This window comes from Polypterus senegalus, chromosome 1, assembly GCF_016835505.1.
Source record: "Polypterus senegalus isolate Bchr_013 chromosome 1, ASM1683550v1, whole genome shotgun sequence".
Classification (NCBI taxonomy): Eukaryota; Metazoa; Chordata; class Cladistia; order Polypteriformes; family Polypteridae; genus Polypterus; species Polypterus senegalus.
In genome coordinates this window covers 135,384,574-135,409,611 of record NC_053154.1, presented here as the reverse complement: position 1 = coordinate 135,409,611, position 25,038 = coordinate 135,384,574, and positions in this window count along the sequence as shown.

Genomic DNA, 25,038 nt, shown 5'->3' with positions numbered 1-25,038 from the left:
TATCCTTTTCTAATTCATGTGACACTTGCAGACTTTGTAGCACCATTAAATCTATTAGCAAATTTAGAATTGACTAAATCAAATCAAAATTGAAATCCAAACTCAGTACTGGCTATAAAAATCACAATTAGTGCACAGCTAGTATAAACATGTAGAAAACCTTTTAACATTCTCCTGAATCTTCAAAGCAGATACATCTTCACAGAGTAAAAAAGCTACAGTCTTTACTGATGCTGAGGCACAAAGTTTGAAAATAAGCATAATAACAAGGACATGGAAATGAGAGACTAAATGTTGTGAAAGTGACTAGGGTCAAAACCAGGAAAGAAACTAATGCTAAAACTACCAAAGCCTAATATGTTAACCAAAAATCAAAGCTGATAACCATACAAAGTCCTGACATCATGAAAATGTTTTTTACTAGATAAACAAACAAAATGGACACTACTGATAGCATGCTGCTGTCTGAAATAGCTGCATCCTGACAACATCATGCGCTGCAACTTCCAGCGGCCACATGATAGTTATAAGAGCCAAAGTTAGAAAGTTAATGCTTTAAGTTAAACTTATATTATCCATCCATCCATCCATTATCTAACCCGCTATATCCTAACTACAGGGTCACAGGGGTCTGCTGGCGCAAGGCAGGAAACAAACCATGGGCAGGGTGCCAGCCCACCGCAGGGCACACACACACCCACCCACACACTAGGGACAATTCAGGATTGCCAATGCACCTAACCTGTATGTCTTTGGACTGAGGGAGGAAACCGGAGCACCTGGAGGAAACCCATGCAGACACGGGGAGAACAAGCAAACTCCACGCAGGGAGGACCCGGGTCTCCTAACTGCGAGGCAAAACTCATATTAGTGTTTGCTTAATTTGAACAGAATATAATTTTCTCTCATAGCTATAGATTATGGTATAGCATTTTACCCCCTGTAAGTTAATGAGAGATAGAATCTTCTCAGCTATATCTGTGATACAGTGTATTAATTAAGTCAGTTCTTTAGAATTAGTCTCATTACTAGCATGGACTGAAAGACCCACTTGCAGTTCGTAAGTGGGATAGGCATACAGTTTTCTGAACGTTTAGAAATGGTTCAACTCTATTAGAAAACTTAAAGAAACAAACAAGATATTATCACGCTTGTGGAGACATGAACTTTATTCAAACACTGCATATGAACATTTGTCTCTTTTTCAAAAGTTTAAACGCTCCATGACAAGTCATTGATGACAGTTCTGTCAGGAGCAGAAAATGTCAGAGAGAGAGAGAGAAAGAAAAGCAAAACAATCAATTCCAAAGCTGACAGGCGCTGTACAAGGCTTTTAAGTAAGCAGAGTACCGCACGAGAGGTTTTATCAAGGCGTTATAGCGCAAGTAAGGTAAGGAGGGTAAGGAGCAATGTAAAGATAAACTGTCAACTGTTTCAGGGGTTTTCCCAGGTGCGTCTGTGTCCTCTGAGGGTGCAATCAGCCCTCCAGCTCACAATATATAAGCCTTAAATAGAACTTTTTTTTAAAGCCAGAACTTTACTTTACTTTGCAATACCAATTTTTTCTCTTATTTTTGTGTGAACTGTTTTACCTTGAATTTTTACTAAAGCTTTTGAAAACAAAGATATTTTGCCTGTGAATTCTTTTCACCATGTCATGATATTGCTAGAATCAAACTAAAGCTGCAGAACTTTGGTAATTTTGGGTAAACGCAGCTATAGTAATGGCCACTGCTATGAGCAACAACGCTTCTGACTCGTATCACAAAATGCACAAAGGGTCGGTGCCAGTGAGTGAAAATGAAATGCAAAACAATGGTAAATATTATAAATTAAATAGACATAACAGTTAATCAAGACTTCAAGATGAAAATAATATTGCAAACTACGAAAAAAACTGTTATCTGCATACTCCAAAGCCCCAGAAAACTATCCAACAAAGCTTTGTTAAATTTAAGTCCATTTATGATATGTGTACTCATCAAAATTTTAGAGACAGCAAAAATTTTTCCCTGAAACACTACTCTAAGAGTTACTTTCTATTTTTCTCAATGAAATTGGAAAACATTCAAAATGTGCATTCTACTGACCAATATGCCCGCTAAATAGCAATCTTAAATTCTAGACATAGTTAGATGAATAAAGTTAGTGGTTCATTCTGTTATTTTTAAAAGATCAAACCAAGTTTTTACAAGGCAAACCATTATTTTGAACTTCAAAATATGTTTAATGTATCAGACATCTTAAGAGTAACAGAGTATGTAAAGGGCAGCACGGTGGCGCAGTGGTAGCGCTGCTGCCTCGCAGTTAGGAGACCTGGGTTTGCTTCCCGGGTCCTCCCTGCGTGGAGTTTGCATGTTCTACCCGTGTCTACGTGGGTTTCCTCCGGGTGCTCCGGTTTCCTCCCACAATCCAAAGACATGCAGGTTAGGTGGATTGGTAATTCTAAATTGGCCCTAGTGTGTGCTTGGTGTGTGCTTGATGTTTGTGTGTGTCCTGTGGTGGGTTGGCACCCTTCCCAGGATTGGTTCCTGCCTTGTGCCCTGTGTTGGCTGGGATTGGCTCCAGCAGACCCCTGTGACCCTGTATTCAGATTCAGCGGGTTAGAAAATGGATAGATGGATGGAGTATGTAAATACTGTAGTATAAATTCTGATTTCCTCGTTTAGAAGGTGAGATAAGAGAAAAGTGTCATTTATCACAGTGTTTTGTTCACCACTGCCACCAAGCATTTCAATGTCTATTTCTTTCAAAACAACTCAAATGATCAGGGAAGGTCTTGAACAAAAATATCTCCTTAGGCAGATGACATGGAGTGTCCAAAGTACAGTGTAGTTCAAAAAATCAGGTAAGTAATCATTCATAAAAGCAATGAAGTGGAAGAATAAAACAAATAGACAAATCCTATAAATCGTTAAAACCAAGAATAAAATCAAAGTCACAACTGGCTCCTTCTACTTTGTCCCCATTGATTCTTTCTCTTGCTGTCGTCTCTCTTTAGGTCTCCCCTTAAGGTATGCTCTACAGGGCTAAGACACAGTCTAATGTGGTCCACTGTCCAAATTCTATCCCAGCCACCTCTGTTGGTACCCGCTGGGACACACCAAGTCTATCTCCCTTTTCCTTCCACCTTTGTCTTTACCCCCGGCCCTCAAAGCCCATGATCACATGACATGCCATTAAGCTTTACCTCCTCTTCATTGCACCGGCCAGTCCTCCCAATCATGTTTACCTAGTTTTCTGTTCCTTTTCCCACTTTCTGCATTTACTCAGACTATAAATCTCTTCCAATGTAGTTGCTGCACTCCCTGACCGGCAGAACTGCTAATGAGGGATGAATGTACAAATCACTCACTCGCACGTGCATAATTAATAAATTCATTCCCTCATTAGTGCTCCATGACCATATGTCTTTTCTTTACAGCCATATGCATCTGTTTGGCATTGTTTCTTAAAAAAACCTTGACATGCTACCAATAGTTCCTTAATATATTAATATTGGAAGAATTTTATATAATTTCAGGGTTCAAGATTAATCTTAAATTGAAATAGTTTTCTGTATCTCACAGTTATTTCTATACCAATCAATTATAATTATACAATTACTTTAAAATCTTTTCACATTAACATTAACCTTCATACATAATGTTAAACAACATATTACGAACTGACCATGTCTTCATCCTCCACTAACTTGGAATTTAGTAATGTTAAAATGATTACCCTTGCAATATGTTTAAAGCTTCGTCAGTGCATTCCATTATACATTAACACATTTTTCTTTTAAAAAATGGACATAATTATAACTTCTTTCTGTTGTGAAGTGGAGTTTTAAACATAGCAAAAATGTGTGTGATGCCTCCAAAAATAAGCTAAGAAGCAGGTCAGATGCTTCACTGGCCATCCTAGAAGAGGCTCACCCGGTCCAGTTTACTCAAAAATAAAGACCCCAATCAAAGAGAGCTGGCAAAATAACACAAAAATGTCCCAAGATAAAACAAAAACCTCCCTCTCATGAGTGCAGATAAAATTATGTTTTCCTGCAAAACATAAATTTTTCTATGGGAAAAATTGTCCTCCAAAGTATACTTTTTTAATGTGGAGAATGTAGTGGGATGTATTACATTTGTCAAGGAGTCTGCATTAAAAGGGTAAATATTTAATGCCATTGTTTTTATTAGTTATAATTGCTGCCATTTTGTGGCTTCATTGCTGCATGTAATGTGACATTGCATTGGACATCTCTGCAATGGTATAAAAGAGCGCCATTTTGAATAACACACCGTTTAATTTTGAATATACTTAAAAGAACGCTTTGTGAGTGTTGGTTTGTAATTTGTGGTTTTGATTTCTGTGTGTCTTTCTACTAAGATTAGACATTTTTCGGTGGTTTTGGATACTTTCAGTTTCCTGGAAGTTCACTACAGGTATCCCGTTGGCCTTACTGCATGGTTCTTTTTTCCTTTTACTTTGCACCTTTTGGTGTTGTAATAGAAAGCCTACAATTTTGGACTACTAAAATAAGTGGCCGCATAATAAGAGGAATACTCGATGAGTTGCTGATTTGGAATGGCAGCTAGCTGACCTAATCTCTGTCTTCAATAGCTTAGACTCTGTATTCAAGTTGAGACAAGAGCATGACTACCAGCTGCTAGTGAGGCAGCCTTTTGAGAGCCACAGACTTGCCTGCTTCCACACTTCTTGGGGGAACAAAGAAAGCATCACGGATTCACAAATCGGTGTAAAAAGGTGTTTGGTCAGCAGCCTTGTACCTACACCAATGACCGCGCTGCATTATAGAGAATGGGCCTCAGCTTTGTATGCCATGGATCATCCTACATGCACTACATTAGAGACTTCTTTGGAGTTCCAAGCAATATTTCATGTTCCTCAGAGAACTGAAGTAGCCATAAATAAGCTACTCAAGCTATGACAGAGGAGTAAGTCTGTGAGGGACGACACAGTTACTTTTACAACCATTGCAGCAGATATAGCATGGCCAGATGAAACCTCAGTATCTTTGCTTAAAAAAAAGTTTTTTCCCCTGAAGTGAAAGGTGAGCTCACTAGACAATGTATAGGCAATACTTTGGATGAGGCTGTCAGCATGACACTAAAGATAGGGTCCTGACTAAATGATTGCAAATTTGAGAGAGGGGTGAAACAGAACAGTTTCAAACCTCAGTTCTTCTACACCAAAATGAATTGGAACTCATGGAAGTGGGAAAAACAAATGTTAAGGAACATTAATCTAAAGATAGACAAGGAAAAACCCAAGAACATTAATGGTATTGTTGCTGGGAGTCTGGGCATCAAGTAGCTAATTGACTTAAGAAACTGGGAAACTTAAGATTCTATTCTATTGTAGGATTGGTAGAGTGGACATTTGTAGTTAAACTCAGTGTTGTATACTGTCAGTGCCAGTAACTATTCAAAGAACAACTTATTTCACATTAGTTTACTTCAGAGCAGCAAAAAATGTCATTAGTGTCCAACTCCTTCATGAATTAAAAATGTCAATGGTTTTCCTATTTATTAAGCCTAAACTTGTATCTATTGGTGGTCCCCCAGTTAGTACAAATGGTCTTGGAAGCATCCAAATCTGTAGTCAATATGAAAGTAGGCTCTCTTTCATTCTCAACAGATCACCTTTTGTGTTGTAAACTGTAGCAATCCTATGATCATTCTAGAGTACCATTGGCTTAAAAAACACAATCCCACAATTGAATAGGAATGTAAACAAATAATTAAATGGGGTTCAGGGAGGTGATTCAAGAGACCCACTCCCCTATTGTTATGTGTCGTTTAGTCAATCTCTAATCTAATTGTTATTAAGAATTCCCAGATGTTTTTAATAAAAAAAGCCTGTGAACTGCCATCGCATAAGACATTGATTGCTCAGTAAAATTGTTAGCTAGTGCTCTGTCATGTATGGGTAAAATTGATGTGTTATCGAGACCTGTGGCTAAAGCCCTGAATGAATATATACAGGAACATTTTTAAAATGGCTTCATAAGACATACACTTAGCAGAGAAGCCTTACCATTTTATATATAGAGAGAGGTTCCAGAAATTATTTTTACTGAGGTAAGGATATGACATGTTCACTTGTCTGTTTAAAGGGACCTGTCATGGGTGGAGTCTTCATGAAGACCAAAGAGTTAAGCAGTACAAAACTGGGCACATGTGTCAAGCTGCTTATCGTGACCTTGCTTTTCTCCCTAAATATACATTGTTGGTACAAAATGACAGCACAATATATTGCAGCAATTTTTACAATAGGAATTTTCACCAATGCCTTTACTTCACCAGATATTTGATGAAGCGAGGATTTCTTCACCTGTTCTCACTAAGTAGGTGACGAAGAGGAAGCGGAAGTAGAAGCAGACAATGGCCGACAGTGAGATGAATCGCGATGCCGTCGTCGTCGAAGAACTCCTGGCACTCGACAAACAGATTCAGAAACTCCTGTCCAGACGAAGGTACCTCAGAGACTTGAAGGCTCGGCTACTGAACAAACCCCACTCAACAACTGAAGTCGACGTAACATCAACCCCACCTCGTGCCGCTCAATTCCAAGGGCAAGTAAGCTTCACCCCCGCGCCTCGTAGGAGCAACGACAACGCAGATGAAGACCTCGACGGGTTTCAGCTTTGCAGGCGGGGGTTCAAGGCTAGAACACCTCCATCGGCACAGGCGAGTATCCCAATCCAGAACCGATTTGACCCTCTCCGCGTCCCCAGTTTGCCATCAACCCCGGGTGATGTAATCGTGGTAGGTGATTCGATTGTACGAAACCTGAATATCACATGCCCTAATCGAAAATCTTTTGTTTCTTTGTGCTCGAGTCCGAGATGTGATGAGGTGGGCGCCGACCTTCTACAAGAAGCACAAGAGGGCAATCGGATCCATTATTTTACACGCCGGTGTAAACGACATAAGGCACCGAGAGTCGGAGGTTCTCAAGGCTGACTTCGCAGCACTAGTTAAAGACACGAAGGAGAGGACCCCATCCGCAAAAATCTTCATCTCGGATCCACTACCTCTCGTCAGACGATTGAATGAATACTACAGTCATCTGCTGGGTTTAAACAACTGGCTGAGAGGCTTCTGCGAGAATCAAGACATCAGGGGACAACTGGGATCTTTTTTGGGAAAGGTCGCGCTTCCTCAAGTGGGATGGACTGCATCTGAATAGATTTGGCGCCGGGTCCTCTCGAAAACATCGCAAAGGTAATTCGTCTATCTTGACTGTCTACTTCTACTTTAACCCCTTCCGTAATGCTACTGCTTTGATAGGACATAATGGCTTAACAGAGTCTTCCGTTAAAGTGCACAACATTAATAATCTAATAACAAATCTTAATGCACGTAAAAAATCTAGGCAGTGCGGCATAAACACCAATAATTTAATTGCAATTACTACTTCAGATCAACAATGCATTAAAACTATAAAAACGGATTGTAGATTACATAAAAAATACACACAGAGCGGCGTTAACAAAAATAACTTAATTTTTGTTCCGAATACCAATAACACGCATAAAATTCAGCTCTGCCCTTCAGAAACATTAAATATGGCACTATTAAATGTTAGAGCTTTAACTAACAAGACATTTTTTATAAACGATCTTATTAGTGATAGAAACATTGATTTTATTGCACTAAATGAAACGTGGCTTAACTCAAACAGGCGGCTGTTTTAATCGAATCTGCGCCTCGGATTACAGTTTTACTCGTGCAGACCGCCAGGGGAAAAAGGGAGGCGGATTGGCAAACATTTACTCGAGCCGATTAAAATGTAAAGATGTTAGTTTTGGTAAATTTAAGTCCTTTGAGTATCTTGCCGTTGTTATTCATGGAGATTCTCACGTTCTAGTATATACCGCGTCTTTCTTTGAGGAATTCTCTGACTTAATGTCAATTTTAACTCCGAACTATGACGCACTCTTAATTGTCGGCGACTTTAACTTTCATATCGACAATCAGTGTGTCCAAAAAGTAAAAGAATTCATGAACCTCCTGGACTCTTTTGATTTGAGACAGCTCGTTAATCAGCCTACACATAAAGCAGGTCATACGTTAGACTTAGTGATTACTAAAGGACTTAAAGTTGATATAAAGCAGGTCATTGATATTGGTCTATCAGACCATTTCCTTCTACTATTTAATATAGAAATAAAGATAGAAAACATCATGAGAAGCATATTGTTAAAAAATGCTTCTTTGACTCATCAGCAGCTTTAAAACTTACAAACATTCTAAGCAATCAGTCCGTTTATAGTGCCAACTATAATAGCGAGGATAATGTAAATAGTAAAGTGGAAAACTTTAATTCTAAAGTAAGAACTGCTGTTGACATAGTTGCACCTGAAAAGACAGTTACAAAATCTAGTATCGTTATTCCATGGAAGACCGAAAGAGTGTCTGATTTAAAAAGAACATGTCGTAGAGCTGAGCGTAAATGGAGGAAAACTAAACTAACTATCCATTATGAGATATTGAAGGTTAAAATAACAGAATACAATAACACAGTCCGTCTTGAGAGGCGCTGCTATTTCTCTAATATTATAAATAACAATGCTAGTAATCCCAGAGTCTTATTTTCTACAATTGATCGTCTGTTAAACCCAGGTAACACAAAGGAATGCCCCAGAATACTTCCAGTGAAACCTGTGAGAACATTGCTGTATTTTCAATCAAAAATTAATGATATTAGAGATAACATAGTATATCTCCCCAACACTGCAGAACCTCCAAAGCTCCGGTACTCCATTATAAACAAATTAAATGCTTTCACCAGGATGGATTTACCTGAATTACATAGTATAATCTCTCAACTGAAACCCTCCACCTGCGTCCTTGATCCAATACCAACAAGGTTTTTCAAAGAAATATCAGGCGTGCTAATTGACAATATTCATAGTTAATACATAGTTAATTCGTCATTAGATACGGGGTCTTCCCAGACTGTCTTAAGACTGCTGTAGTTAAACCCCTGCTCAAGAAAAATAATCTTGACCCCTCTGCCTTTGAAAATTTTAGACCCATCTCTAACCTGCCCTTCTTAAGTAAAATTCTAGAGAAGGCAGTCATTATGCAGTTAAATGACCACCTCAATAAACATGCTATTCTTGATAAATTTCAGTCAGGCTTCAGAACAAATCACAGTACAGAAACTGCACTTGTTAAAGTAGTAAATGACTTGCGGGTAAATGCAGACAGAGGCCATTTATCTGTTCTCATCCTCTTAGATCTGAGTGCTGCATTTGACACCATTGATCACAATATTCTTAGAAATCGCCTTAGTCAATGGGTGGGCCTCTCTGGCAGTGTCTTAAATTGGTTTGAATCCTACCTGGCAGGAGAAAATTCTTTGTGAGTTGTGGTAATCACATCTCAAAGACACATGATATTCTATATGGTGTTCCACAAGGCTCTATCTTGGGTCCGCTGCTCTTCTCAATCTACATGCTTCCGTTAGGTCAGATTATCTCAGGTTACAACGTGAGTTACCACAGCTATGCTGATGACACACAGCTGTACTTATCTATAGCACCTGATGACTCAGACTCTTTCGATACACTAACACAATGTCTTACTGGTATTACTGGTTCAATGAGGTTATCAGAAATAAACTTGATGCATTACAATTAAAAGTTAAGATGGAAGTAAAAAACTTGTTGACTGTAATCTGAATTTTAAATCGCATATTCATCAGACCACTAGGACAGCATTTTTTCACTTAAGAAACATAGCAAAAGTTAGACCTCTTATATCATTGAAAGATGCTGAGAAATTAATTCACGCATTTGTTTTCAGTCGACTAGATTACTGTAACGCACTCCTCTCAGGACTACCCAAAAAAGACATCAATCACTTGTAAGGAGTGCAGAATGCAGCTGCTAGAATCCTAACTAGGAAAAGAAAATCCGAGCACATTTCTCCAGTTATGATGTCACTACACTGTTTGCCTGTGTCTTTCAGGATTGACTTTAAAATACTGCTTATGGTTTATAAAGACTTAAATAATCTCGCTCCATGTTATATATTGGAATGCCTGACACGTTATATTCCAAATCGTAACCTTAGATCTTCAAATGAGTGTCTCCTTATAATTCCAAAAGCTAAACTTAAAAGAAGTGGTGAGGCGGCCTTCTGCTGTTATGCACCTAAAATCTGGAATAGCCTGCCAATAGGAATTCACCAGGCTGATACAGTAGAGCAGTTTAAAACACTGCTGAAAACACATTACTTTAACATGGCCTTTTTATAACTTCACTTTAACTTAATACTGATACTCTGTATGTTCAATTCATCATAATAACTATTCATAGTGGCTCCAAAATCCGCACTGACCTCAACTCTCTCTTCTGTTTCTTTTTCCAGTTCTTTGTGGTGGCGGCCTGCGCCACCACCACCTACTCAAAGCATCATGATGCACCAACATTGATGGACTGAAAGCCAGAAGTCTACGTGACCATCATCATCAGGTCCTTCCATGAAAACCCTAAATGCAAAGAGGACTGTTTGATTTATGTTAGGTAGATTGCCCAGAGGGGACTGGGCGGTCTCTTGGTCTGGAATCCCTACAGATTTTATTTTTTTCTCCAGCCTTTGGAGTTTTTTTTTCCTTTTTTCTGTCCACCCTGGCCATCGGACCTTACTTATTCTATGGTAATTTATGTTGACTTATGTTTATTTTTTATTGTGTCTTCTATTTTTCTATTCTTCATTTTGTAAAGCACTTTGAGCTACATTTTTTTGTATGAAAATGTGCTATATAAATAAATGTTGTTGTTGTTGACTGCATAGCATACTGATATACTGTAAGTCACCCACTCAACTCAAAATAATATCAGGAGATTGCAGGTGGCACCCATCCTTACACATGCGTTTTGGAGGACTCCCTCGCCAGCTCAGTGGAGGTATGTAGTAACCCACCAAGACGAGAGGGGGTGCTGCCACTAATGTTGCCATCTGCTTCTTTTCCCATAGTGCCTAGAAGCTGTCCGGTAAAGGCATTTGACCCCGCCCCTTCAGATACATCCACCATTAAGTCCCAGGAATCGCAGAAAAGGGCATCATTTTTGGCTAGAGCAACCCGCCAGACATGGCTCCACTGGGGCGCACGCCAATGAGCATTATTTTGTTTGTTTTGTTTCTTTCTTTGTCCATAATAAAAAGGATGACCCGATTGGCAACTGAGAACTTCCTTGCTGTTTCCAGATCTGTCATTCCCACGCCCAAACAGAAACTAAGCAGGGTAATTAAAGATATCAGCTTTCCCACACAGTTGGTTTTCTCACTCCTCCTTTCTGACATATCTATACTAATAAAAGGCAAAGCCCTCACTGACTGACTGACTCGTCACTAATTCTCCAACTTCCCGTGTGGGTAGAAGGCTGAAATTTGGCAGGCTCGTTCCTTACAGCTTCCTTACAAAAGTTGGGCAGGTTTCATTTCGAAATTCTACGCGTAATGGTCATAACTGGAAGCAATTTTTCTCCATATACTGTAATGGAGTTGAGCTGGATGGCCGTGGGGGGCGGAATTTCGTGTGACATCATCACGCCTCCTACGTAAGTACATAGAGAACAAGGAAGACCTCCAAACAGCGCTGAACAAAAAACGCCATTTCACAATTGAGAAGGCAAAAAAAGATTATGAAGCAAGTGATGCATACAAGCGTATTCATAAATACAAGCATATTTATAAGTACAGCTACTGCGTAAACAAAGCACGGAGAATGACGGTATTCGCGACATACAAGTTTACTGAGAAGACACGAGGTATAAACAAGACTTTGGATCACTTTGTAACGGAGTTAAAATTGCTGTAGCAACAAACTTTTAAGTGCCGGGTCTTACCTAACATTAAATAAACACATCCTCCAAATACGAACCTGATTGCAAGAAATAATGATGATCAAATCCTTGATGACAGCAACACTCATAACGGTCACAAAACTATTACTTTGACAATCATGTTACGTTATTTTTAAAATGTTTCCTTTTCTTAGCACAAGCACAGCTGAGAAGCTTCGATGCATGTACTCCATAACGCGTTAAAAAAATAACGCATTTAATCACAGTTTGCATTCCAAGCACAGGGAACTTTTGTCAGTGCATGATTTCCTGGTATATCGATTACATTTATGCACACATCAGAGCTACAAAAATGTAAGAGTCGAAAGAAAGCGCGTTGCTGGGACTAATCAGAGGCAAATTTCATTTCAAAACACTACCCGACGGAAGCCTTGATAAAAGCGTGGTTTTGTGCACACTGAAAAGCAAGCAAAATTAGATGCATTACAAATAGCGGACTTTGTGGCTCTTCCTGGGGATCATTGGACTTCCGTGACCGTTAGTAATTCTAATTACATCTAATTACAAAATGTTCAATGATCACACTGTTTTAGCCTAATGTACAAAATAATTTTGGCTAAGGTTACTCAGAGTTTAAAGATTAAGCTGGTCAAATTACATTTTATGTTTCTGCCTTATTTTTTTAAGAACAAAAACTGCACTTTGTGTTGACATTTTTCTTATTATTATTTAAAGACAATACCATTCTGAAAATGTACTTAAAGTACTTAAAATACCACTTTATTTTTAAGTCTGCCCAATTTTAGCCAAGGATGATATTTTTTTCTGTTTTGAATTGAAATGCAGTTTAAAAGCATTTTTTTTTTCAGAAATTAGAAGAGCTTCAGTTTACAATATTCATGTCCATGTCTATTATTTGATTCTCTCGCCCACTAAAACCCTTTTAAATTAAAAAAATTGCGATTTGGGGCAAATTTTTATGTGTGATTACATACGATTAATCAAGATTAATTATTACACAGCCTCTAATTAATTACATTAATTTGTTTAACCGAGTCCCACCCCTAATATATATATGTGTCTATATATATATATATGTGTATATATATATATATATACACACAATGTGTATATATATATAATATGTATATATGTATATATATGTGTATATACAGTATATATGTATATGTGTATATATATATATATGTATGTGTATATATATATATGTATATATATATGTATATATGTATATGTTGTGAAAGCTGGCCCGGACACACACAGACGGACATCTTAAGTTCACCCAACACACTGTTTATTTACAATATTTACAAGTATTCGTGCATCAACCCCAGTGCCTCTTGCACCGATTCCCCCAAAGTCCAGGGCTCACAGTCTTTGTGCCTTCTCTTCCTGGCCGCCTCCAATCCTCTCCCCAGCTCTGTCTCACTACCTCCCGACATCCACCAATGACTGGAGGGAGGCGGCTCCTCTTATAGGAACCCAGATGGGCTCCAGCTGCTTCCTGGCAATTCGACTTGGCCACACCCCTGTGTGGCAGAAGTGCCGGCTGTGCACCTGGAAGCCGTCCGGGTGTCCCCTCTCGTCTTCCCCCCGGCACTTCCTAGTGTGGCGGAAGTGCCGGGCTCCCGGGATAAACCGGCATCGGAGCGCCGCCTGGCGGTGGCCACGGGTCCCTACAGGGCTGGGCTTCCAACATAACCAGGACGGATATATATATTGTCAGGGATGCCAGGGGCAACGACCCGGCTGGGACGCCGTGATGGACTGGAAGAGGGTCAGAGCCCACCATGGATCACGTGGGGGCCGCTTTCCTGGTTGCTCTGAGGGCCATGGGTACAGGGCATGGAAGCTCCACTCTGTTGGGGCCCGTGGTCACCGCCAGGAGGCTCCCCAATGCCTTGGGGACCTGTCACCCCAGCACTTCTGCCACACCAGGACATCACCCGGAGAGCTGCCGGGAGGACAGCCGGCACTTCCGCCACGCTGGGGCGTGGCCAAGGGAGGAATGCCGGGAACACCTGGGGCTCAACCGGGGACTGTATAAAAGGGGCCGTCTCCATTCATTCAGGGCTGGAGTCGGGAGGAGGCAGGACGAAGCACAGAGGAGGTGTGGAGGCGGCCCAAAGAGAGGCATTTGTGGCCAGGACTGAGTAATTTGGGGATTGTGCACGTGACTGGGTCTGAGTGACCATTATTTGGGTCTGTGTGACCAATTTAAATAATTGTAAATATTGTAAATAAACGTGTGGTGGGTGAAAAACAACATGTCCGCCTGTTTGTGTCCGGCACAATATATATATATATATATATATGCCAGCAACACTCATGACAATGACAACACAATTACATTGTCAATCATGTTACGTTAGTATTAAAATGTTTCCTTTTCTTTTTCATTACTTCTTTAACACACTACTTCTCTGCTGCGAAGCACGGGAATTCTGCTAGTGGTAAAATACTATTCAGACCTACACCAGTAGTTTCAGAGACAGTGTCTGTTCTCTGATCATAAAGTTACCAAACAGCTAATCATAATAACAAATGCAATATTTGTGTGACCCAATATTTGCGCGATAGACATATGCGCGCCGACAAAACAGCGCCGATTAAAACGTGCTGTCAAAATCGTGCCAACAAAATCAGGAAAGTTTCATTAAATATGAATTACTAGTTTAAAGCATATATAATAATGTTTATTTTAGAAGTCAGTATTATGAGATGCGGCATGCCATCAGCACGGCATGCAGAGAGTCCTTAAGATCATGCCCTGCATATGTAGGAAGAATTGCAGCAAGGGCGTCCCACTCTCTTGGCCTCTCTCGCAATTTTGTTGGTGCGCATTTGTCGAAAACCAGTTAGCGGGTTTGTCGGCGCTCATTTGTCTGTCATGGTTTTGTCGGGGCGCATATGTCTATCGCGCTTTTGTCGGTGAACCAATATTTGTATACTTTTATAACCCAAAAAGAAAACAATATCCTGTTTTACTTACAATTAGAAACAATTAAATTCACTTAACACTAAAGGAACAGTACAAAAGTTTTTTTTTACAATCTGAAACACTTTTATTAAAGTTGCCTGCAGTTAATTAAGTATGCTGAACCAATGGATGTTTCAGTAAATGAATGATTGCTTCATATTAAGTTTATTTTTCTGCTCTCTAAATGAGTTTGGAAGATAGATCTGACCTGATTTACATAAGATAGAGTACTGTATCTCAGCCTTAAAATTTACTTGTAATGAAATCCTTGAAGTCAGTAAAATTATATGGGAATGAAAAAAAACGAAAAGAAATGAAATGAAATAAAAGGATGACTTGTAATGCCATAAATAAAATGCCGTGTGCCGTGTCTCAGTGCATTAATTGTTTGAGTTGCTAGGCACAATTATACTCAGTATTCAGCCATGGGTCAGAGAACAAAGAGACTATTTACAGTCATCAAATCATTTCAGGGAAAACTAAATTCAAGGCTGCTTGATGGTTTAAAGTAATTTTATTGAATATCTTTATTCATTTTTTTTTTAGAAAACATTCTGTCCTGTTTATTTAGCCCTCCCATACAAACAAAGCTCAAATGAGTTCTTAATGGTGCCCTCGTTCTTAAGGAAGAACATTTTATGACAATATGACAACAAACACTGGTGTTTGTGCTCAAAAGGTGGACATATAAAGCAAACAGTGAAGTCACCAACAAGCAGTAGAGAGTGGTCTCCCCTAAACTTTCTCATATAGTCAAATATGGGGATGGATATTTGAGGAGTAAACTGCAAGACAATGATTATATTTTTATATTATGTACATTAAAGAATCATCAACAACAAATCAAATTAATAATATATTGAACAATTACTATAAAAGTAAAGCTGAATAAATCGGACTCAGTATGTACATGAATAAAAGGTAAAGTACCACTTCAGGTTAGTGGAAATAGACCAAAAGTTGACAGAAATCTACATTTTCTACCAAATACTTGTATGCAAAATTTGGTTGACCTAAATGAAAGCATACTCAAGATATTGTGTTTACATATACACACACACACACACACAGACACACAGACAGACACACAGACATAATTCTAAAAATGATATTTTCGAACTCACGGAGGTCTAAAACATTGAGATGCATCAAAATCCCGAAATGGAATTCTTGGAGGATTCCAATACTTTCCTTATACTTCGTACACCAGAAAGTCACGGAGGTCTAAAATGTCGAGATTCATCAAAATCTCAACATCAAATCTTTGGACAATTACAATACTTTTCCTATACTTCATATACAAGTAATTTAAAATGTGAAGAGCAAAACAAAAAAAATATATATTTCTACTGAATTAGGAATAGTACTCTGAAAAGGTTATTGACCATACTTGACAATATATGCTCTACAAAGGCTTGTGAAATAAAACTGCATCAGGACGCTACAGGTCTGAACTTTGGTCATTGTTTTGAAAAATTAGTTATAAACTCGATCTTTTTACATTAATTAAAAATAAGCAGCATTACAGGCTGAATGGTTGACTTTCACAATAAGCTGTGGTTTCTAAAGCTGTCTGACTAGATTAACTACTACCAAATCCATTTAATTCGTCTTGATAACTTGAAGTACAACATAAAAGGGAAACACTAAAGTGTAAAACTGAAGTACATAGGATGTTTGTGAAAGCATATCAATGTGTGGAGGAGCCTAAAAAGAGAATACTTAATCCTCTGTAATGCTGTGTCGATTATTGACTTAATATTGTAAGAGAAAGAGAGAGACATTTGAAAATCAGTGTAAATGTTGAATGGAGACAGTGGATCAAAGACTAACATTCTACAAATATTAACAAAGCTGAAGAGATGAATTGACTGAATTTCTTTACATCTATTTTTCAGCATTTTTCAATAATTTTAAATCAGTTTAGGATCATTGGGAAAAATATATGGTAAAAATGTTGAAGAATCCTGATCCACAAATATAAAAAGTATAGCATTGTTTATGGCGAAGGTCTGCATAAAGAGAGCTGGGTTGATATGTGTCAGATTTAGTATATTCAAAACAGATATATGTGCCATATGGATTAGCAGACTAGAAAAATAACATCTAAAGGAAGAATGTCAGAAAGCAAATGACCATAATTTAGAAGTAAAATGTTTGGTGCTGTAAAGAGTAGAAATGTGGGGGGAAAGCTGGATTCCTGCAAACTTTCCTTAAAGATGACTAGTTGATTTAATGCATAACTTGCATGAGCTGTTTTGCCATTACTGTGTGTTTGAGTTCTACTGCTGTGCTCATCCACCATACCAGACATCTGTAGAGAATCAAAGGACAAGCCAAAAATAAAGTTTGTTCTCAGCTGGAGGTAAGCCTGTTTTTGGATGTCTATTTTCAAAATATGCCTGACCTAACCAGATCCAAGTGTGACATATTACGTAAAATCAGGTTTTATCCGGATATGTCAATAAACTGCAAGCAAAAGAGTGTTTACTAAAAATATGCTGTACCTGATCAGCAGGTTCCAATTAAACTTGTGTTACTGCAAGGCACCACTGTACAAAATGTTCTACAGTTTGTAGGTTAATAGTACATTTTGACAAATCCTGGAACTCTCATGAGACTACAGAACTTACAGCATTATTAGGCTAACAAGATGCCCCTAGCAAAAGAACTTTAAAATGAAATCAAGAAGTAAAAACTTACCACAAATTGTTTCATAGCAATCTTTATTATAATATTAACAATAATACATTTTATTTATATAACACCTTTCCCATGCTCAAGATGCTTATTTAAACAGTGTATACGTAACATTGGCTGCAAATATTTGTGCATACGCCACTAAATAGATAAATGCAGGACACACAAAGCTTATATAGAATAAAAGACAATAAACCAAAGTAAAATACTAAATTTAATACTAAAAAAAAAGCCTAGCAGATAACATCATTTGTGATATAACAGACACACAAATTATACTGGACAGAGAGGTAAACTAAAAGAAGGGGCAAAATGTTAGGTTAAGTTAAAAGCCTTCCTGAACAGACGAGTTTGAAGATGTTTTTTAAAATGAATGAATTGAATCAGCTGATCTAATTAATTTCAGGAGACCATTCCAAAGTCTGGGCGCTATACCGCTGAAGGCCCTGCCACCAATAGAGTGCAGGTTAATAGGGGGCACAAAATGACTGCCAGAATCAGAGGACCTTAGTGGGCAAACAGGAGCATAGTGATGGAGAAGGTCACTGATGTAGTCTGGTGCGAGGCCATTTAAAGGTTTGTAGGTTAATAATAGAATTTTATATTCAATCCTGTAAGACAGAGGGAGCCAGTGGAGGTGAAGCTGGATGGGTGTTATGTGCTCACTGTTGCTGGTTCGTGAAAGGATTCTTGCAGCTGTTTTGAATGAACTGGAGCTGTGATATAAGATTAGTAGCGGCACCTGCCAGTAGAGAGTTACAATAATTGATGCAGGATGTGATAAAAGCATGAACAAGTTTCTCAGCATTAGAAAAGGAGAGGAATGAGTGAACATGGGATATGTTGCGGAGGTGAAAGTAAGAAAATTTCTTAATGTGGTTTATGTGGGTGGAATAAGAAAGAGAGGAATCAAAAATGACACCAAGATTCCTTGCATCACAAGAAGGTCTGATGAGATCACCGTCAAGAGTGACTGAGAAGGAGCTCATTTTGTTAGGTTCCAATTTGAAGGAGTTCAGTTCTGTTGCAGTTTAATTTTAAAGAGTTTTAAAGGTTTTAATTTCACTGAGGCAAGTTGTGAGCTGAGGAATCCCTGATGAAGTTTTGTTTTTAACATTGAAATAAGGTTGATAAAAAAAATGATAACCCAGTCCAAAGCTACGAATGATATGGCCAATCGAAGCATGTAGATACAAAAGAGCAGAGGGCTGAGGACAGAGCCCTGAGGAACCCCTTGTTTGACCGGCGCTGAGCTGGATCTGCTGTTGCCAAGACTAACAACCTCTTGCCTGTCAGTCAGATAGGACTTCAACCACTGGAGGGCAGTGCCAGAGATATCCAACACATTCTCCATTCTGGACAGTAGAATGTCATGTCTGACTGTGCTGAATGCTGTACTAAGATCTAACAGAATTAATATGCTGGTTTGTCCAGTGTCTGCTGCCATAAGCAAATCATTGGTTACCCAAAGCAGCGAAGTTTCACAACTGTGTTGCACCCTGAAACCAGACTGAAAGGGTTCCATCAAATTATTAGAAGTTAAGTAATTGGTGAGTTGAGAAGGTGAAACACTCTCAAGAACTTTTGACAGAAAAGGTAAGTGAGAAATGGGCCCAAAATTGTTAAGATTATCAGCATCAAGACCAGACTTTTTTTAACATTGGGTTTACAGGAGCAATTTTAAAAGTGCCTGGCTCAAAGCCAGTGTCAAGGGATGTATTTATTATTGTTGTAACAATTGGGATTATGGCATGAAGGCATGATTTAAGAAGTGTATGTGGTAAAGCGGGTCCACAGTTCAGATCAAAGGCCACTTTTTAAATAAATAATTGCCGCACTCGCAGCTTAGAGATGGGGTATGGTAGTGTGGCCAGAGCAGGTGCACAGGTGAGGAGTTGTCCGCATCCGTAATTGTTGTAAGGAGCTGCTGATTGCCACACCTGATCCACATCCCTTGATCATATAATAGAAGCGCGAGGCAGTCGGGGGGAGAGAAAAGAGAAGGAACGGAGGTTAATCGGTAAGAAGGTGGCAGGAAGGAGAAAGCCGGTGTGTGAGAGCAAGAGCAGGTTGGACGGTAATGCAGCTGGTAGGAGAGCCTTGGAGGAGTGTTTGGCCGACTCTCAGTAGGGGCAGATCGAAGTGGTCGCTCCAGCTGAGCAGTTTGGAGGAGCTGGAGTGACGAGTAGTGGAGTCAATTGGTCGCTGAAGGAAGCGGAGTCGAGGAGGCTTTGGGTGTGCTGAGCCCCAGCGTGAGTGCCCTGGCTGCTGGGGAAGGAAACCAAGTCTCGGTCCGGCTGGAGCCATACATAGCTGGGGATAGGAGGGCTACCGGACCAGCTCATCGGTGACATTACCAACGGTGTCGGGATCAAGGTCTCTCAGAAGTACAATGGGAGCATGGAGCAGAACCAACATCGTCACAGTGTGGTGGGAATGGGGTCCAGTACACAAGTAGTCGGCCTCATCTTACAAAAGTATTTTAAAAATAATTATTATATAAAATAACATTGTCATACATACTTAAAGGATTGCGGGAGAGAGAGTTTGGTGGGTTTGCTGGAGCCTTTCCTGAAAGCAAGCTGCCCTGGTACAGGGTCTCAGTCCATCCCAGGTCCCACACAGTGACACTCATTCATACCAGTGTTAATTTAAAGTTGTGGCAGGAAAAGCTATGCTGACACGGTGAGAGCATGAAGACTCTACAAAGGAAATAGTAAGGCATGAGATACCAGATTTGTGAAGCAGCTGTGCTAACTACAGTTCTACCATGCCTCCCAATCAAGCTTATTAAATTGCAAATTTATAATCATGCAGCAAAGCTAAGAAGGCACACTTTTTCTCAAATTAAAGCTGTTTTATTATTTATTTATCTGTTTCATTTATTTATTAATCAGACTGCACAACTGGAGTCTCTAGATATGAAATGGCTGGCAGTATCAATTCAGACAGTATTGTTCAACTGGATATTATCTTAATAGAACAAAACCACAAAATTTTAAATAAAGGATATCAGTCTTCATTTTCAATTTCAGTTTACATTTTAATGGGAATGGTTCTTAAGCTGTTTCATGTGGGTGATCAAAACATCCATTCATTCATCCTTCACATAGCTTGCTGAAACCAATATCCTGTTCTATACAGTATATCCATGTTGTACACAAAATTCTTCGATACAGCTAATCTAATTTTGGGTTGTGGGCACTGGAAATTACCTTTGTAGTATCTGGCAAAGGTAAGAATCCTACCCCCGGAAATGGTGTTGCTGAGCCAAATTATACACACTTAACTTTACATATTTTTGTGATATTTGACCAAAACTGATTAGTAGTATATGTCAGGCGGCTTCTGTCAAACTGTCAATCAAATGTGAGTCATCAACTTAAGCCCCGCCCCTTTTGAGTTATGCCCGGAACCACCGCCCCTTCTCTCTGATTGGTGGATTTGAATGATACTCCCGCCCCTCCAACTGATTGGTTAAGCAAATGTCAAGGGCATTTTGATGGATGTCTGCCCCCCTCCTTACCCCCCCCACTCAACCACCTGCTTGGCCACCTGTCCCCCTCCTTACCCCCACCCACCTGTTTGAGCCCCAGGAAACTGTCAAAAGCCGTTTGATGGATGTCGGTCCCAACCCTAACCACCTGCTTGGCCACCTGTCTGTCAACACCTATTTTGTGGGGGGTGGCCCCCCACTTCCTGGCCCCATCTCCCGAGGGCAAGTCCAGACACGTCCAGGGTTGGCCTTGGACCCCCCCTCCCCTCCTTATTGAGACCCATTACCACCCCAACCACTTCCCAACACTCCCTCTGCTGAGAACAAGTTCAGGCATGTTGCTGCTGGACCAAGCGACGTGTCCGGGACATGATCCTATTCATATCCAGTCAGGCAGCCTCTACCTCGGCCCCCTGGTCAGGCAGCACCTAATGGTTGGCCCCTCCACTTCCTGCCCCACTTCTCCCAAGGACAATTCCAGAATATGTTCCAGCCAGGCCGAGCTACCTTAGGTAGCTACCCTTAGCTCCTGCCTATATTGCTTTGGGTAAGACCCGTGCATCTATGTAACTATTATTTTTAAAACATCTATCTAATCTTTGCTGTATCATTTGTAAGCCGCTTTTTTATCTAAGCCCACTTACAGGTCCAGCCTTTCCCCTTCTCACTAAAAATCCTTTCACAGAAAGGTCTAAACGTCCAACAGCTGAATCTTCCATCTCACAGACAGGTTCTGCAGTAAAGCAGCCACAGAGGTGAATCAGGTTTCCGGCTAACCGGCAGAGCTCTGAAAAAGGCCTTCAACATCGCACACAGAAATAAAAGCTGTACGCGCAGAGCTTCAGCCCTGTCCATCTCGCGACTGCTGTTCACACTCAGCCATGAGAGTGGAGCCATCAGCCTTTGCAGGCCATATGCTCGGAGCTGTCAGGCTCTGCTCTATTCGTCCCTGTGCGCGCAAACTTGTCAACAGGTGTGTGTAAGTTCCCATCCACCCTAACCCCGGCACGGGAGCACGCAGCTAGTTCGCTCGGCCGCTTCGTCGCGTGCAGCCCCTCAGCACATGAGATGTAAAGGTTGTACTTACTGTAACTTTTAAAGTTAAGGGATTTAAAAAAATCACACAGTTAAATAATATGCAGCAGTTCCCTTTTAAATCACATTTGAGACATCTAAAAATATCTATCTTATGTATATCTAAAACAAGCCCGGTTCTATCCAATACCTCCCATTTTAAACCTCCCATAATGAAGATATGCGTTTAGTTTTTCTAAAAGTTAGATTGCCTTAATCAGATCAGGTGGGTGGGGGTGGGGTAAGGAAGGGGGCAGACATCCATCAAAATGCCCTTGACATTTGCTTAACCAATCAGGTGGAGGGGCGGGGTGCATCATTCAAATTCACCAATTAGAGTCAAGTTGGCGGTGCTTCTGGTCATAAATCGAAATGGGGCGGGGCTTAAGGTCATCAATCAAATTTGATTGACAATTTGGCAGAAGCCACCTGACATATATTACTCTGGTTTATTCATAATTGTTTGTCATTACCTGGCTATAAACAACTTGTACTTGGACAGCTTGTCAAATTTAATGACAGCAGTTGCTGAACCTCATTGACTTTGAACGTAACAAATAATACAACCAACAATTACAGAGAGTGACTGATTACAAAATTCGCATTTAAATTTTCTTGTTTTTAAATCTCCTATAGCTGTATGAAAGTATTGGTCAGTCACCTAATTTTGAAAACTAATCAATGCAGAGTACATTAGAAAAAAGCAACATGCTGCACCAAAGTGAATAAACAATATGCAGAACAAGCAGGTCATAGATTATATGCTGTATTTTACAACAAGAAAAAAAGAATAAGACCTGAAATAAAGTCTGGAGTAGACCACATTTGTGTGGTTGTGGGTAGTAAGCTTGCCCACATACTTACCCTCAGCATACATGCTTGGCACTGTGGAAGAAGCAACCATTTTACAGAAGATCCATATTTCTGTTTTTCTTTCTGTTTCAGAAATTGTTTTACTAGTTACTAGTCTTGATTAAGATTATATTTGACCTGGCATCTGGCTTTCCACTGATAGCAACCACAATAAGATAAATAGATTTTAAATTTACTGCATTTAACACAAACCCATCTGCTGGCTCAACTTGACTACCCTTCGAACAGGCTGCAAACTTGGGACATGTTGAGAAGAGGACCAGGAGGCTACTCTATGTCTGCAAAACTTGGAAACGTAAGAGACACAGGGAAAATAAAAGCAGGGTGTATTAATTACTGTCATAATCACTACTTACACTGCATTTGCAGGGGCCTAAGCAGTTCAGTTTCCCTGTACCACGAGAGTTGTTTGTACAAAGATGAAGAAAATGACGTGCTGGCATGAAAATAAAAGGCAAAAATGATTCAGAATTGGTGTGCCTTCCATTGTAATGGGCAAACGTTTGATCATTCTCATATAAGATGGTTGTACTGTTTTCTCTCATAGCTGGTCATGGAACATACAAGTACAGTGGCATTTTATGTTTTATGAAGAGTAGGCTTAAACCTGATATATGTGACATGGTCTTAATGCTAGACAGATTTCATCTAGAGACCCAATGCAGTGTGGAAAAAAGACAGGAGGGGGGTCTTCTTTGTGAATAAAGAAATTGTGTAAAAGGGAGCATATTACAGTTAAAACTTCAGGTTGTCATTCATATATTGAAATTCTGGCTGTCTAAATTTGTCTACATTAATTACCTAAAGGGAGAAGTTACATCTTCTTCTTCTTCTTTCGGCTGCTCCAGTTAGGGGTTGCCACAGCGGATCATCTTTTTCCATATCTTGTCCTCTGCATCTTGTTCTGTCACACCCATCATCTGCATGTCCTCTCTCACCACATCCATAAACCTTCACTTAGGTCTTCCTCTTTTCCTCTTCCCTGGCAGTTCTATCCTTAACATCCTTTTCCCAATATAACCAGCATCTCTCCTCTGCATATGTCCAAACCAACACAATCTCGCCTCTCTGACTTTTTCTATCACCCGTCCAACATGAGTTGACCCTCTAATGTCCTCATTTCTAATCCTGTCCATCCTTGTCACACCCAGTGCAAATCTTAGCATCTTTAACTCTGCTACCTCCAGCTCTGTCTCCTGCTTTCTAGTCAGTGCCACCGTCTCCAACCCATATAACATAGCTGGTCTCACTACCATCCTGTAGACCTTCCCTTTCACTTTTGCGGATACTTGTCTATCACAAATTACTCCTGACACTCTTCTCCACCCATTCTACCCTGCCTGCACTCTCTTTTTCACCTCTCTTCCACAATCCCCATTACTCTGCACTGTTGATTTCAAGTATTTAAACTCATCCACCTTCGCCAACTCTACTCCCTGCATCCTCACCATTCTACTGACCTCCCTCTCATTTACACACGTGTATTCTGTCTTGTTCCTACATCATCTTTATTAATGTTTATATTCCTCCCTCTGCAAATGGCAACTCAGCAACAGAAATCATTCATTCTGTTACCAACAGTTTAATGTTGACTTATTATGACTCTGCAGTTACAATGTGGTTACTTCAATGTGAGTTCATAAGGAACAATGATACTTTTAAAATGTTAAAGATGCCTTTAAGTGTAATCTTCCGGCACCTCTGGGCAGATCTGACCACAACCTGATTCATCTTATTCACGGCTACAAACCTTTAATTAGAGATGGAGCCTGTAGGTTGAAATGGCTCTGAATGACTGCTTCCAAAAAACAGCCTGGATAATGATGTGTGAGTCAAATGGGGACAATATTTAGGGACTCATTCATTGTATCACACACTATGTTAACATTTGTGTTGACACTTTGGCATCCTCAAAGACAACGTGTTGCTTTCCAAACAACAAGCCCTGGATTATTAAGGAGCTAAAAGATGTCTCCTGAAGAAGAAAAAGACAGGATTCAAATCTAGTGACGAAGAGACTCTAAAGGATGCACAGCAAATACTGAAGAAAAAATGGAAGGATTCTTGCAA